At 44.4% G+C, this 17,008-nt stretch overlaps 1 protein-coding gene across 1 annotated transcript in view; it reads left to right on the top strand.

Moving 5' to 3' along the window:
* The first annotated feature begins 285 nt into the window (after positions 1 to 285).
* LOC126540931 (diuretic hormone receptor-like) overlaps positions 286 to 17,008 on the top strand; it is a 101,480-nt gene continuing 84,757 nt past the window's right edge. Inside the window, exon 1 of the mRNA XM_055076457.2 lies at positions 286 to 744. The gene's annotated coding sequence lies outside the window, so the exon portion shown is untranslated. The remainder of the gene's footprint in view (positions 745 to 17,008) is intronic.

The following is a 17,008-nucleotide window of genomic DNA, read 5'->3' as shown; positions in this document are numbered from 1 at the left end:
CGTAAGGGAGGATATGGTATCCTGTCTGGACCGTGGCGCCGTCTGTCGTTTGCGGCTGCAACCGCACCTTCGCGGGCGCTGCTGAGAGCGGAAAAAAAGGGGGGAGGGGATGTGGATAGCGTGAAAGGGAGATCGGGTAGGGAAGCGAGCTTTTGAAAGGAGCTAGGAGAGAAAATAAAGGAAGGTCGAAAGAGGAGCAAAACGGGCAGCAGGGGGAAAGGCGCTGCCGTGGAGAGTCTCACCTCTCTCGCCTCCCTCCGCTTTCTTCGCACGCGCGCGGGCGTGCGCTGCGGGCCGCTCGTCGGCCAGAGCGAGTCAGAACGCCCAGAATGGGAGCGTCCGGCACGCGGTGGCTCTTTGCAAGCTTTCCAAAGAGTAGACGTGTCGCGCTCGTCCGCTTGGAACACGTTGTTCGCGTGGCTTTCCCGGCGCTGAAAGTGTGACTGTACGTCTCATTTTTCTCTTGGCATTGCATTAGATTTCCTCTGCCTTTTCTGCTTTGATTAACTTTGTCTCAAAGGTAGCCCTGTGTGGAGTTTCGCGCGGAGCGCCCCAATACGTAATTGAATCAAGTGCGAGTGAAAGTGCGCTGGATTTTTTGTGACGACATTGTCCGTGCAGTTAGTGAACAGACCTGCCTTTAAGCGTCAATTCGTTTGAAAAAGCAAGTGAACACCGTGGACGCTCTCGCAATGGGGCATTGCATCCGTGGTTTCTTCTGAGCTGTCGGGATGCGACCAACAGGTGAGACTTGTGGAGTGTCACTTTCACTGTTCGCCTACGGGTAGGAATGGGGTGCGGTATTGCATGCATTGATTTCGGTCTTAATGCAATCGGCCCGACATATATAGGCAACTCTCTGCGTCATTTTTATTGGAAAAGTTGCTTGTATGACTTGGAAATAATTTGCGCGTCATTTTGTTCTGAAGAAATTCGGTTCGTTTATTATTCACGCGCGCTATTTTGACCTCCTGCTTCAGAGCGACGGAGAGACAGAGCGACAGTGAGACTCACAAAGTTACAATACACTGGCAGTGGCTGCACAATTGGCAGCAATTGTACGCAAGTTCAGCTTGAGACATTGGATAGACTGTCGGGGCTCGTGAACCCTCCTATTACAGCATCTAGGGGGCAAAATGTGCTCGCTACTCTCACAGGTAACTCCTAAGTTTGCGTACGCGTAGCGTCTACTCTGAAGTTAGTTTTCAATAACGTTTACAAATTTTGCAGGCTCTATGAATCTCTGAATCGTGAAACAGCCTTGTACTCTTTGCTTGCCTGACTGTGCACCATAGGAGGTACTAAGTACAAGAGAGAAATAATGGAAATACCGGGTGTTTGATTTTTACACTATACCGAATTTTAATAAAATCTCCTGTGCCAGATTGTACAATTCTTCTTATAGAACTGCATTACTCTGAGAGGCTGATACTTGAACAAGAAATGAAACAGCGAATACCGTCTCAAACAATATCTCACTGATTAGGTTTCTAACTAATTACTAAGAGGCACATATTGCAATTTACGAAGTCTAGCCCTTGAGTTCCCATGGCATATTCGCAACAAGTTCTCAGGATGGCAACCGTTGTAAAATAATAATTTCAAAAGTGTGCAGCGAAACAATTGGGCTTTCCAGTAAAGCTTGTGCTTCAATGCATATCCACGACGTTCTTTTTAAAAAAAATAAGTCATAGAAGAGCGCATTTTTACCGCAAGTTTGACGGATCATATTTTGAAACTGGTACCATTCTCAGAATTCGTTTCAAGTCGATATGCTTTGCAAGATGATCGGCTAGAAATTGCAAATTCCTGTATGTGCAATAGACTAAATTGTTGAAAACCTAAGTAGTGAAATTTTCCTAATTACTCGATTATGCATTTTCCTTTATCCTAGAATAAATGTCTGCCTAGTTGAGTACTCCAGTTCATCAGTTAAAACTGGACTCGCTGGGAATTAAAAAAAAATTTTCGTATAATCTAGAAAGAAAGAAAGGTCACAGTTTCGCCCGAAAGGCGGAGCAGCGGTTGGGATAGCAAATTAGCAGACAGCCATACGATGTAAGGATAGTACTTTTATCGGCCGTATGAACTTGTAAGCATTCGCTTGCTAACTAAATTACCAAGCATGGTGTCAGCGCGCTGGCAAAACACTGGCGTGAGGAACCGCTGCAACAGCAGAGAACAGAGTCTTCTTCGTGCGGCCTATCACTTCAACGCGAACTCAGCGCCGAGAACACACAGCATGCATAAAACTACGAGCTACCGACGCACCTAGACTCGTACCCCAACGCAGATGGCTCTCAAGACACGGTCGCGCAAACGCGCGCAGCCGCCACATACACAGTTGCAGCCAGAGTAGAACGGCGCCGCCTCCCTCCCCTCCCCATGGTGCTTCGCAACGTTTAGTACCTCGCCCGCGACGGAAGACAGCGTGCTTCCTCCCCGCTTTCCTTCCTCTCTCTACGGGCGAGATTGAGCCGCGATCGTCGGCTCCCCTCGCATGCTTCAGTCGCACATACAGCGTAGGGCTCGCGGCAATGGTGTTATCGCCTGTGGACTTTATGCGGAACATCATGACGACGGGCACGACAGAAATGCGCATGGAGTGTCCGTGTAATTGCCAGCGCAATAAAAGAAAACCAAGTTCACCTCTGCAGTCTCTGAAATCTTCATAATCTTAAGCGCATCTATTTGTAGGCTTTATCTCCAAACAGATTACACCTATAACGGGTAAAACGCAGACAATATTTTTTTCGCCAATCTAGAATGTTCTGAACTAAAGTAGCGGAAATATATGTTTAATAAAAGAAATTGGCAGCATGTTCCATTCCTGTTACACGTAAAGGCGAAGGCCTGCTGAACACTTGGTAATGCGCCGTCTCGCATGGTCGCGTTGCTGCCCTGGCAGTTCGGCTTCTTCGGCTGCTTTACGAAGCTTAGATGCAGCTTCGCGCGCTCGAATAGCAAAGTCAGACTCCCGCCAACAGCGTTTCTCTTCGACTTTATGTAGCATCCTCTCAGCAGGGGATTCAAACGTGTGGTGTACTTTATGTTGCATGACTGATTTCAATGAATGTACGCGCTGTATGCTTCACTTTGCTGAGCACGAGTAGCTTCGGCCTTACGCGGGCATAAGCCATTGCACTTTTTGCTTGATTACGGGGTTATGAACTGTTTCTTACGCGGATGTTGGCCACTGGGAAGGTGACGTGGTTCTTTTTTTTTTTTTTTTTACCACTCGACTCGACCTCGCGTCTCTGTACTTTGGGTTTTATACCCCTATTCATTTTCTTTCCATTGGCTTAAACCTGCTATACCTTGGTGGTGCCGGTATCCCTCACTTTTATTTAGGTTATTTTTCAAATTCAGGGGCTCAACGATATGCCGCATTTCTGTACGCTGTATACTTGATTGCAATGAATGTACGCACTCTATGCTTCACTTTGACGAGTGCTTGTAGCCTCTTCAACAAAAGAGATGGGCCATTTCCTCTTTTGCTTGCTTAGAAGGGTATGAATCATTGCTCACGATGACAGCTTTTGTACAATTGGGCCAGACGACGCTTTTTTTTCTCAAGGCCATGGGGTGTATGAGCCACGTTTATGCCACTTAGTACATCAAGAACCTTGACCAGCGGCACTGTTCAGTTCAACTTATCCTGATTTTTTTTTTGTTACGAAAAGCCATGTCAGCTTGTACACATTACCTCTCGCTCCCAGCTGCTATATTGAAAAGTACAAGATTCTCTCAACATTTGTTTCATTCTTCGATTATTGTAAAAGTAACCAACAGGAAATATTGGCGGGTCACGGGCAAAGTATTCATATAATTCGTGCACGCATTCTTAATTTAACGTTTCCATAGTGATCCGTGCTATTAATTACTGTCGACCACAGGGCAAAGGAGACTTGAAACGTATCTTTTGAGATATATTCCTGATAACGAGCCATACATATCCTACGAGCCCAGACAGTCACTTAGGAAGACTGCATACATCTCGTTATTTTTCTTTTTATCGTGCGATAGGCTTCTTTGCTGTGAAGGAAAGCAGAAGCGAAGAAATCACTGTGAGCGTGCACACGACTTCCAATCACTAGTAGTGCTTTGGCTAGTAGGTTGAACATCGTGGCTAAACGCACTGCGTCAAGGCACAAAAAAGAGCTAGTTAGGTAGGAGCTACAAAAACAGACGCGGTGAAGCACGTACTCACCAATGTTCTAGTTCCTTAACGACATGCGCATTATGTGCAGAGTTCAAAAGACAAGAAATTTGAGAGCAATAAACCGAGCACACGTACACACGCACACAAAATTGACAGAAATATTGATACGACAATGCTTACTTCTTTCACCAATATGTCGGCTTGAGCTGGTTATGTTTTTGTTTGTCTTTCGTTTATTACGTACTTCGTCAAAAACTTCCCGTTCTCTCGTTGTTTTTTTTTTTTTTCAGGAAGAGCTGTTGATAGTGCGCTTACAGAAAACGGAGCATTTGAAATGCCTCATTAATATCTGTTCTCAATCGGTCAGAAGTGAGCGGGATAACTTTTCTATCGGAAAAACACGGCTCAGGTGCGCCTTCTGCCCGATGCGCAGGTACATTTCAGGGCTGTGATATCTGTTTCCGTTGAATAATTATGCTCCCTGAGCCTCTCGTTAATACGCCTTCCTGTTTGGCCGATGTAACCGGAGCAACATGACAGCGGTATGCTATAAACGACGCTGGTGCTACATTTAACAAACTCGTTTTTGTACCGAAACTCACTGCGAATGCTGTTGATGCGCTGAAAAAAAATGAGAAAGGACGTTCACTTCGTGTGTTGCGAAAACTTTTCTTCATTCCGTGTGATCCCTTACAAATATATGGTAAAACTACCGTATGGCATTTCTCTGAAGCCTTTGGTAAATACATTTCTTTTTTCACACATTTTTTTTTTCCTATAGGCAGCACGTCTAGCTATTATGTCACTTAGGGTCATTCTACACCCAATCGTTCTCCGATGGGTACGCATTACAGAACAGTAGTGTTCTCACAGTATGCAGCCTTGCAAGTGAAGGGAACTGCTGTTTATATTTGAAACACTTTTGCAGCATTTTGCTTCAAGTCGCCCAACTGTTTTATTTCAGTGTACAATTACTTCTCATTCTAAGAGCATCCCCTGTATGAGCGATCAAGACGGCGTTGCGTGTCTATGAAAGGAAAAAAAAAAAGAAGATGGAAAGCAAAACCCACCGTATGCAAAGGGCTCACAGAACAACGAATGTAGACTAGTGGCTTGTTGCAATTGAGGAAAGGCGGTTTCGTCACAGGGTACCATCCGCGGTTTTGCAACTCCGCGCATCCATTGGAGGGTTCTGGGTATCAAATGTCCCAATCGAGAGTATGAGTTCATCAGGGGTGCATCCAGGGTTGCAACACTGATTGCAACACCTGCTCGCCTGTTCGACAGAAAGAGTGGTTTGTCGGCCCCTGGTCACCTATTGTTATATGGTGTTTGTTTTTTTACTGCCACATATTTTCTTTTTTTCTAGGAACTCACCGATATAGTAAAGCGTTGTACGGAACATAGTTGAAAGCTATCACAAAATTCAGAAAAGATGATGCAGTAAGCCGTTCAGTTCAAGATGACAAACAGTGATCAAAAACGAAGTAGCACCCTAACGGTCATTGAGGTTTCATTTAGTTTTAGATGAAAGCCTGAGCGCATTGACTCGTTACAAATAACGCTGCCTGCGTTGAGGGCCACACTGAGGAACGTCTTCGAAATGCACTCGGCCATATGAACAAAGGAATTGCTGGAAGTTACTGCGCACTTGCGTATTATTACATATTCTTCTAATACGTATAGGTATGAAGCAGGAATTGCAGAAAGAAAAGGAAAAATAAATGCGAGAGGTTCACAAAACGACGTAAAAATCAAATGCAGAAAGCAGGAAGCCGTCGTGCCACGCTTTCTTCATCGTTTTAGTCTCCCTTAACGAAAGGCTCGATAAATGTCCCGTTTATAGGGAGAAATTCCCTGGACTTAATTTGTATAGTTTACATATTCATTGTGGAAAGCGACAAGTGGAGAAACGCGAAGCATTTTGGATTCTGCAGATTGAAACTGCAGAGCTCGTGGTAGTTTAACAGTTAAACCTGAAGTTATCTGCCACTATACGTTTACCTGTACATATTTAGCGAAAAATAAGTCTATCCGAAGGCCTGGCTTTTCCTTTGTCACAACCGTACAACGAAACGAATGTCCCTTGATTGTGGGTTTTTTCCTACCTTTACGGGAGAAAGATCCATGTCATTTATTAAACCCCTGCAGCAGATTTGTGTAACGTGGCAAAAAATGCGCTGACGAATATCTCGCATTTTTACACAAGTAAAAAGGCGTGCGACAAAGTTAGAGCAACCCTTAAAAGAAAGAAAGATCAATATAGTATTTGTTCAGAAAGGCAGAAAGAGGCTTTTTTTGCATTCCTGTTAGGAGGAGTCCATAATAATCTTTCAACTGCTCTTCCTAAACACGGCTAATGAATTCAGAACTATTCAGTAGCTGCGTAAACCGGATGGGGTGGTTTTTTATATAAAATATATTTTTACGTTTTAGTGCCCTTAATTTGCCATAGCTACGATTGAAGATACAGATTCTAACGAATGAACAGTTCAACGTCATTCTGATGGTTATATATCATACATATATATAAACTGCCAAACTCGGTTCTTCGAAAACAATATTACTCCTCCGTCTAGCTATACAATAATCATAAATTACTGCTAAGAGCTCTAAAATCAATGAAATATTCCAAGATCGCTGTCGAGTCCGGAAGACAACAAGATTACATAATCTGACTGATAAAATTAGCGAATCCTAAATTTTTTGTTTTTTTTTTTTCTTTTCTAAGTAGGGAGCATGCGATTTCTTTCACTGGTGTGCCAGATGCTGGAAGCATAATAACAAGTTTCTGCATTTACCATTTGCCATCAGGTCACGTAATTCGAATCCATTGTTGTGGTACAAACAACTACAGCATTTCTTTTTTTTTTTTTGGTTCTTTCGTATTTCTCGTGAAAGAACCGCGATTACCATCTTTGTTCCTATTCCCAAAACAAGCAGCAGTATTGCGGATTTTTGCCCGGTAAGTCGCGGATTTCTCCGTTAAAACGGCTCCAGTGCCGCAGCAAATGACTGCACCAGTTTGTGCACTTTTACCCCGAATTTGACTTACCGGTACCCAATGCTACCATGGACGTCTATGTGTGTTTCTACAAGATCATACCAGCGTTAGCAAATGGAAAGCCCGAAATAATGGTAACTTTCAAAGTGTCTTTGCGCTTGCTCCATAACGTAACCATCTAAAGTATATAGCCAAGAGGCCGGACAGGTTACTACCCATTGAAACAACGCGCTCAGCGTAAAACAAATGCCAAATGGACATAAAAAAGAAACAGCCGCTGTGCGGTCGCTGCTCCGCTGTCCAAAGTTTACTCTTGCCAGTTTACGTGATAATTATCAAGTCACACCACATACCGAGCGTAGGAAATACCGCATATTTCAGCTATATGGACGGCAAGAAAGGGTAGTAGCATTATTTACTCGGAAAGTCAATGCGCCCATATATAGGGCATCAGTGAATTACAGAAAGCAGCACAGCGCCATCAAATATTCTGGAGAAGAGGGGTTAACATTCGGAACACTGTAACTAAAGCCCTCTCCCGTACCCCAGAACCTGTTAACTAACTTTAGTTACCTCTTATTTATCAAAGACACAATGAAATCCACATATTCATGCACTTCTGCCTTCTATTTTTTGACGTTTCTTTCTCTAGGTAATGCGGTGGAACCCCATTAAGGAGAGCTGCTGAACATACAGTCCCAAATACGCTTCCGCAGTACCACGCCTACACAGATTCACTACTTCAAGTGAATGAAGTGGCGTCAGTGCAACTGCGAACGGACATGCCCTAAGATACTTTTAAACTTATGCAGAACCATGACGTTCCCTACGACGCCGCAACTTGCGCTACCGCTTTCCAAGTGTACTATTAGTGGTCTGCATAGCGGTGGGAATTAAGCGGTCTCCCGAAGAAGCGTCAAGAAAAAGAAATTGCTCATGAGCCCACAGTGCAGACGCTACGTGAAGGCTCACTCGCGCCTGTCGGCAAACCAAAACTGAAGGCGACTTCAAGAGTGGTCAGCGCAGCTAGCTGTTTAGTGAAGAGTTGCGCTTCTCCGCTTCGGTAGTTAAGGTTTGTGTTATTTGTGGATCGCAGCTTTGATTTCGACATCTTCGTAAGTGTTAGAGGCTGCAACACGGACGCATTTGTACCAATCGCGTAGGAGGATGGGTAGCGGTGGCTGATTGCATCACTGGTCTATTTGCGAATAGCACACGCTGTCACAGTATCGCGTCGAGGGGCCATTTATGGAATGCAGTTATCTTTCTGAAGAAAAGAAAAACAAAGACACCCCATCAACGCTATGCAAGCAGATGTGGCAGTTGCAGCAGTGACGAGCAGGCCACTTTGCGTACTGCATCGAGACACACACAAAATAAGCGTTGAAGTGGGGGAAGTATGTATTCAGCGGTTCAGAGTGCTTACGGCCAACGTGTCTTAACCTAAACGATGCCGAAAGCGACGACGTACTTCCGGCGTGCTTCTCTAAATAAAGTAACACTCGGATTTGTCCAGCGTAGGGGTAAAAAAAGTTGAAAGCTTACGTTGGACGTATGTTTAGCCACAGTCCATGTTGAAATCTTCGGCAGAACAAGATGACAAGGAAACTAGAAGTTGTGGCATGTAGTACAGAAACTCCAATTTTCTTTTTCTTTTCGTTGCCTCTAATGTGTGTATTTTTAATGCGAAGGTTTCTTGGCCTCAGCCTCCCTCTTTTCGTGTACTGTTTGTCGCGTAGACAAAAACTTATGCTAATGGACATGTTCTGCTGGGCATGTGCCATTGGGGGTGTTGTGTATTTTAGGCCAGAAAGGCAATGACTGTCGCTTAAACACGATTTTTCCCTATCCCGCTACGCCGCCTACTCATGAAGACTTCGAAGTTAAAATTTCGGAGCTGGAAAAATGTACTACGGCAGCTGCCTAATTTAGCGCCAGGTCCCGATGGCATTACTACGAAGGTAACAAAAACTATGATATCGCATCATGCATTACTTACCATGGTATACCGTTCCATTATATATTAGTGGATTCCTCCGGAATGGCGACTTACACAAGTATTACCATTATTAAAAGAGCATGGTGCCGGTCATGTATTAGATAATCTTAGGCCAATATTTCTTACATGTAATCCAGTAAAACTCATCCAGAGAATTTTAGACGACCGCATAGATAATTGGCTGATAGAGAGCATGATTTTGAGCGCATGCAAAACTGGCTTCACGCGTGGCTGCTCGAATTGGTGTGCCCATGTCGACCTAGTTAGTGGTATTCAACTAGCTCGATGTCAGCAAAAATATGCAGCCTTAGTCACTTTAGATATTACTAAAGCGCATGACACTGTAGAGCATGTAGGCCTCATAAACGGGCGTCAGAATGCAGGCCTGTCAAATTATTTTGTCACGTGGGCTAATGAATTTCTAAACAGCAGGGGACTTTATTGCTCTCAATGTGAATTGTCTTCCTTAACGTACAAACAGTCAAGAGGTCTACTGCAAGGATAAGTCCAATCGCCATTGCTGTTTAATGATTCAATGAGTACTGTAACATAGCAACAGGATATGCAGGCGTACGTATAAGCCGATGACATCGCATTTTTTGCTAATTCGGCAGATTTACATGCCTTGTACCAAACTCTAGAATCTGATATCAGTAGCCTAAAATTGTGCATTGATGGCATTAACCTTTCTCCTTATATCAGAAAAATTTCCATCCTAATTTTTCCCCGAAAGCCGTTTCATTGCAAATTTCTATTCTTTATCTATGAGAGAATATGCCGCAGTTGAATTCGCTTAAATATCAGGCGTAATGTACACCGAAATGCGGAATTGGAGTCTGCCTATAGAGCATATGGCTTCAAAGCGAGCATGCGCAGTCGGAAGGCTGCGTATACTCAGCAGTAACCCATCAGGGCTGCGTTGGCATGTTCTCATTATGATCTATTGCATGTATATTCGCCCGATAATGGATTTTGGCTGCGTTTTGTTAACTGACGTACTTGCATATAAAATGCGGCCTCTGATTCTATTGGAACGAGAGGCGTTACGTTTATGTCTTGGGCTTCCTAAATTTGTCACTATCGATATCTTATATCAAGGACCACGCCTTCTTTCTATCTACATGCCCTATCATATCCAAACAGTACAAGCTTTCCTAAAGATATATGCACTACTATAGAGGAGGTTGCAATATGTTTTTATTAATGAATCGGCCAATTTTTTTAATCATCCGTGGTATCGCTCTTGTTGCCCTCAACTATAGGACCCATTAATTGTTCACCTATTTGAGGTGGTGTTACTAAATGGCTCTGTTCCAGTCGCTAAAATTGAATTCGATATTTTTTACATTAGATTACACAATCATCATAGCTTCACGCGCATCTATGGTAAAAAAGAAGGATTTAACTCGTCTGCAATTGCACGTACCATTCGGCTCTGGAACAGCCTCCCCGATAACATAGTTGCGGAAACTGACCGTGAAAAATTCAGGCACTCACTCAACTCGCTTAACCCTTGTTAACCCTTGATATCACACTCACTGCTTTCTGTTATTTTTCGTACCCTTTTATTGCACTGTAATGCGTTTGTTACAAACTTATAGAGTTCCTTTTTTATTGTACTCATATACAGCTGTATGTAGCTAATATGTTTCTCTAATTTTTATACTGTGCACTTGGCTGGTGTTTTTTTTTTCGTTACCTTCATATTGCTACTAGAATGTATCTGCTTACTTGATTCTATGCCCCCCTTACTCAATCCCCATGTAGGGCCTTGTTAGGTATGCTACAAATAAATAAATCAAATAAAGGTATGTTGGAAGATCACCTTACACATCTGGATACAAAGACCAGGATAGCAACGGATGCTTCAGTCTGGAAATAGAAGGCAGGTGTGGGCATTGTATCACCATATCTAGAGTGATCTTTTTCCATTTGCTACCATACGTCAAGTATATCTCTCAGGCGAAATTACTGGCAATCGTCGCAGCCTTAAGCAGATTTCGATCATCTCTGTCACCAGCCATAATTTTACCAGAATGTCGGTCTGTCTGTTCTTCACTAACAACGTTCAAATTGTCAGATTCATTAAAAACTGTTTAGTCTCTGCTCCCAAGGCGCTTATGACTCGTTCGTTTAGTGTGGGTGCCAGGCCACAGAGGCCTACCCTTAGACGACTATGCAGATGCACTCGTAGTAGCATCTTACGATGGCCCTATAATTCCAATTTTACCTACCTCAGCTTTCATCACTGCGGCGCGATTAAGAAAATACAGTACTGCAAATACCTTCGTGCAGTCATCGTTGTCAACATATTATTTCCCGCATCTCACTCTTGCATGGAAAAAGAAATGGCGTTCCACTAGAAAAATTAACGTAACGATTACGAGACTACTGTGCCGAGTAGCCCCACAGAACTTTTACTTCCACAGGTGTGATCTGGCTATATCCCATTTGGGTCGTTTATGCGATGAGAGTGAATCTTTGCAGCGCTTCTTTTTGACATGCTGGCGGTTCATTATTCAAAAGAAAAGCTTTTAAGAACAACCTTTCCAGAACACTTCCTTGAATTTGGCTCTTCCAGCAATCCTTTGGTTGGAGGCTACCGTACTATGTTACAACTACAGGAGCGTTTGTGAAGCCCTTTGCTTCCTTCTGCGTAAGACAAAAACAGTTGCATGCTAAAATTCTTACTAATATTTGTTATGCTCGCATAACTTCTTTCTGCAATACTTAGATATTTGATCACACAAATCTGTAATGCTAGAGCCCTTCAATACCCTTCACAAGATACATATTTCATTTCTACTTACTTTCCTCAAAAGACTGATAACAGTTTTTTCACCGCCCACTTCATGGCCGATCTCCAAGAGTTGGTTGCGTCATTGCACTAGGGAAGAACAATAACAAGAAAGGCAATCTGTCACTGGGTATTTTTCCACATGGACGAGCAGAACAAGAGGCATGAAGTGAAAAATTCAACAATGGAAAATTTAATAAGGCGGCGGCAGAAGCAGCCAAGTGCGCATGAAGCGAGCCAGGAGCGTTCAGCGAAAACATTAGAGATAGCTTCGTTTAACACTGATGCCCATATAAGCGTGGGTTGCTGCGTCTCTAGAGTCGCATTTTTAAAACTTATTCACAAAAACTTTGTTCAACTACGAAAACAATCTTTTCTAAGGGTGCACTTTCAAACGCCTGCACTTGGATTGTCCGAGTGAGATTGCGCTCAGACACATAGTTCTGCCACAACGTCAAAATGAATTCGCGTTTCGATTCCAGCATCGTCTTAGTATTTTTCATTTTCCCCACAGCATGTACGGTTACATCTATGTACCAATGGTCGACCATGGTTGTTTACGTCACTGTTCACGTCATCGTAGCAATTGCTAATTTTGAATCTGCGTAGTGGTAGGAAGGGTCGGAGTACGCCACTTTGTGGAAGGGAGGGCAGCTGTAACACCAATATACGTAATACTGCGTAATGCGAGTGCTCGAACACGTTGCGCCAAGTTTACATGACATGGAAGCACCGTTCGCGCAAAAAGCGATAAACATAAAAGCCAAAGAGGCAGCATGTCAAGCAGGAGGTCCCAAAAGTGCCTGCCGTTGCAGGCACGGTAAAATGTATTATGATGGAGTATTTTAGTAATTGCCCATCTGGAAACATGCAATGTCTTTCATATGGCTTTAACAGTACTGCTGCATTGCTTAAAATTCCACTCTACTATAGTGATATTCAATATTTGCATGCGATTACGCGGGACTATAACCACGTAACAACAATCTAAAATCAGAACTTACTCTATCACAAGATTAATTACGTCATGATTTAAGACAAATTTCAGGTCCTAGATGCAGAGATACACGTTTTCATGAAAATTCAGAGTATGGAATTTTCTATGCCACTGACGCTTGCCTTGACTGTTATATTCAATCGACATTAGATGCCAACAGGTTATTCTTACACAACAGTTTACCTCTTGACGTTTGGTGCAGCGTTTATAATACATCTTGAGCATGTAACTTGCCGGCCTGATATCCCTCAATGCATTCTATGCCACGCTGACGAGGACATAAACATCAATTACCAGAATACCATCGATATGGTACATAATAACGCTATTTGATACTCCCTTTATTGTCTGTGGCATGTGTCTATCACTGCAGCCATGGCCTAGTTGTAGAGCGCCCGCCTCGGCTACGGGATGTTGTGGGCTCGATTCCCACGGCCGCGGGGCACCCACTGATTCTCAAATGGGCAAAAGTGTACCCCGGCCCAGGGTTCGGCTTCCTTCAGCGGTGATACGCTTTTGAAAGGAGCCTGCACTCTAAATTCTCGTCGAAACCCTCCTGAGCACACACAAAAAGGAAGTGATGTTTGGGCCGCTCCTATGGCGGCCATTTTCCAAGTGGTGCTCCAAGTGCACCTACTGAGGTGGGGACGCCTTCGGGTTAAGGACAAACACCCCTTTCCAAGTGTTGAGGTTTCATAATGGCCGAGCCGCAGGCATAGAGCGCGCTTGCTGCTATTTTACCGATATGTATCCGGCGGCAGCACCTGCCTCCCACAGGCGCGGCGGATACTCTTCAACAAGGCCGTCTGTGGTTGGACAACCAGGTGCCCAGAGTCAACTCGCGAATCTCTACTCGACCCCATTTCGAGATGTGAACCCCAAGGAGAAGCCTTGTGCCAAGCAAGGGAACATTTCTGCCCATTACGAAAAGCCGGTGGGTTGCCGGTGGCACCGGGACTTTGAACGCCGTGCGAGGCGCATGCTCTACCGCTTGGCCACTGCTGTCGTAATTGCAGCCCTTGCGCCCTAAAAAAATTGGAGGCCCAGGGCCAGCGGATATATTACAAAGGTGCACGCTAGTGTCCCTTCAGAGATGTAAGGAAGCGTGTAATACTTTTGTTATTGATTGCAGTTTGTAATCTATCTGTACCCCAATCTATGTGAATTTCCGGGACCGGACTCGGTTACTTTCATAATTAATGTGTTGAAGAGAGCTGCGTTTACTTTCTTGTTTGCCCTATGTGTCCTCTCTAGTGATATTTATTTGTTGTACATGCGTGAGCTGACCTTACGTTTTACTTCCCTTGTTTCTAAATCAAAATAAATTGACCGCAGCTTAGCTCAGCTAACCGTAAATATGCAAAGCGAAAGGTTGGTTTAGCCGTGTTAAGTCTTGGTTTCATATGGGGAGGGGAGCCTTTGTTCTATCTGTAATTATTTTACTTAGGTATGCAATCATCGTTAAGCCAGGTATGACGGCTGTGCTTAGGTCGGTGGCTAGACTTGACTGTGATTAGGCTTAGGTAGACACGCATCGTTCGACGATGCGATGCCTGTTGTGCCACAAGGCGAGCGCAAGTGCTAGACATGGAAAAAAATTAAATTATGGGGTTTTACGTGCCAAAACCACTTTCTGATTATGAGGCACGCCGTAGTGGAGGACTCCGGAAATTTCGACAACCTGGGGTTCTTTAACGAGCACCTAAATCTAAGTACACGGGTGTTTTCGCATTTCGCCCCCATCGAAATGCGGCCGCCGTGGCCGGGATTCGATCCCGCGACCTCATGCTCAGCAGCCTAACACCATAGCCGCTGAGCAACCGCGGCGGGTCTCTAGACATGGAAAGAGACAACGCGAGCATGCGCAGCGCCGAAGCACAAACGGACAGGGCACGAACGCGGTCGCAACATTGATCCCGACGGTGCAATGCCGGTTGCATTCCGGACCCTCTCCAGTGAAGCAGCTTGCCGGGCGATATGTTCACACACCCCTTGACGACGACAGCTCAAAGCCTTCCGCTCCCGCGCTACGCTCAGGGAGGCGGCCCGGCCCCGCTCTCATCCATGACCAAGCTCGCGCTGACTAGGCGAGCGCGACGCTCCTCTTAACCAGGCGCGTGGGGAGTCACGTGGTCAGGCGGCGACCCAGCTGCGGAGAGCGCATGTGCCAATCCGGCGGCGGCCGCAGAGCTCGGCGCAGCGAGTCACTTGATGTGTTGCCAAGGCTACAGTGCAGCTGTGCAGCTGTAGTCAAATGACGGTCAAATTGCTGGCGAAGGCGAAACTCGGCTTTACGCGGTTAGTGAAGCTATCGCTTTAACGAGAAAATGAATGCTATACTTTGTTTCTGGGCTTAATAAATACTGATGGGGCTCGTTGGTGAGCCATGATATTGATGCAGCGCACTTAAATCTGACACATTCACGCACACATACAAAGGACATACACAGGCGCTGGACCGCTACCACTGGCGGGATCAATAAAGCAGTAGCAGTCCGGCGCCTGTGTATGTCCTATTTACGTGTGCGTGAACGTGTCAGATTTAAGTGAGCTGCATCAATATCATGGCTCACCAACGAGCCCATCAGTATTTATCAGGCTTCGTTGGCGCCACGGAAAGGCGTCAATGTCTCCGAAATATCATGTTCAAAACAGGCATAAAGCGAAAGAGGGTCTCCGATCCACGCTTGTTCATGGCAGTTCATGACCACAGTTAGGCAAAAGGTTTGACTGGTTGGCTTTGAATAATAAAAGATGGAACATGGTTTGTCCCTGTATCCTTCTCAGTTTGGTGTCATAGTATAAAGTCGGGATGTCTCACTTTGAATTAGTACATTTCCACAAAAATACAGAACTGTGACAAGTCACACCACTGGTATCAGTGAAATGTGCTCTGGCAAGTGCAGCAAAAGATTTCCTAAGCTTTCACAGTTATGTTCTGCGCTTTCACCACGATATCTTCTGATTCATCGTAGAAAAGAGAGAGAGAGAGAGAGAGAAAATGATAAATGAAAGTTAGGGAGGTTAACCAGGACTGAGAATTCATCGTAGAAAAATTCTTAGTGGCCAAGGTATTTAAAAAGTATGTGTTAACTACAATGTGCCCGCTGGCGAGTGAAAATTGCTAATGAAGTGATCATCGATGTTAATCTTTTCACTGTATTTTAGAGCTAATTGCTTTAATAAATTAAAGAATGTGCCGGCCGTGGTTCAAAGAGCTTTTTTTGACATGGTTTACACCCTCCGACTGCCAAGTAGTCAATTATAGCAGAAATGATCGTTAGCACAGATTTATTTATAAAAGGGAATCCGCGCTCTTGTGAAGTCTCGTCCAGCAGTCTCTTTGGGAGCGTCGGCGAAAAGGGAACATGAATGGCCAAATTATGGACTGCATTCGCCATTCAGAAGGCCCTGAAAGGCCGTAGAAGGAATACGCATTGTGCTGCGCTCGTAGATGGCCTTACATCGATTAATCGATAGCTATTGTCAAGGAAAAGCTCGAGCAACGAGTGTCGTTGCCACCATGCAGTGTGCTTGGTGTTTGTGAAGACTATTGATTACAGTTAAGAATGGCTCAAAGGTAGAAGCTAAGCTACCCGGTGGTAAATCATGCATCGTCGCAAGGGGATGAAATGTTGACGCGCCGCATGCTTTTTCTTGCGAGACGATGGCAAAAAGAAAAGACAAAACACGAAGGCCTATTCGCGTACCGTCTTGTGATATCATTCCCAGGCACGCCTGAAATAATACAGATGAAGTTGGGATTGCCAACAAGGCAGGTGCGCCACTGAACATGGCGACTGTCCATGAACTTAAGCGAACTCTTCACTTCCGAAGAACTTCATTTCTACATGAGGTGTACTAAGGAAGTATCACATATGAAAAACAGATACAAAGGTACCATAAAATGAAGTACGCCGTTTTCATTAAATGTTTTGTTTTCTTTTTTTTATGAAGTAGGCATCAGCATTGTTGTTGTGCCCCAACGATGGCACGGTACATACTGCTATCAGAGTCACGTTTTAATGCGTAAGCATTCTGAGGCAACT

Source organism: Dermacentor andersoni, chromosome 2, assembly GCF_023375885.2.
Source record: "Dermacentor andersoni chromosome 2, qqDerAnde1_hic_scaffold, whole genome shotgun sequence".
NCBI lineage: Eukaryota > Metazoa > Arthropoda > Arachnida > Ixodida > Ixodidae > Dermacentor > Dermacentor andersoni.
This window is presented reverse-complemented; position numbering and strand designations above follow the sequence as displayed.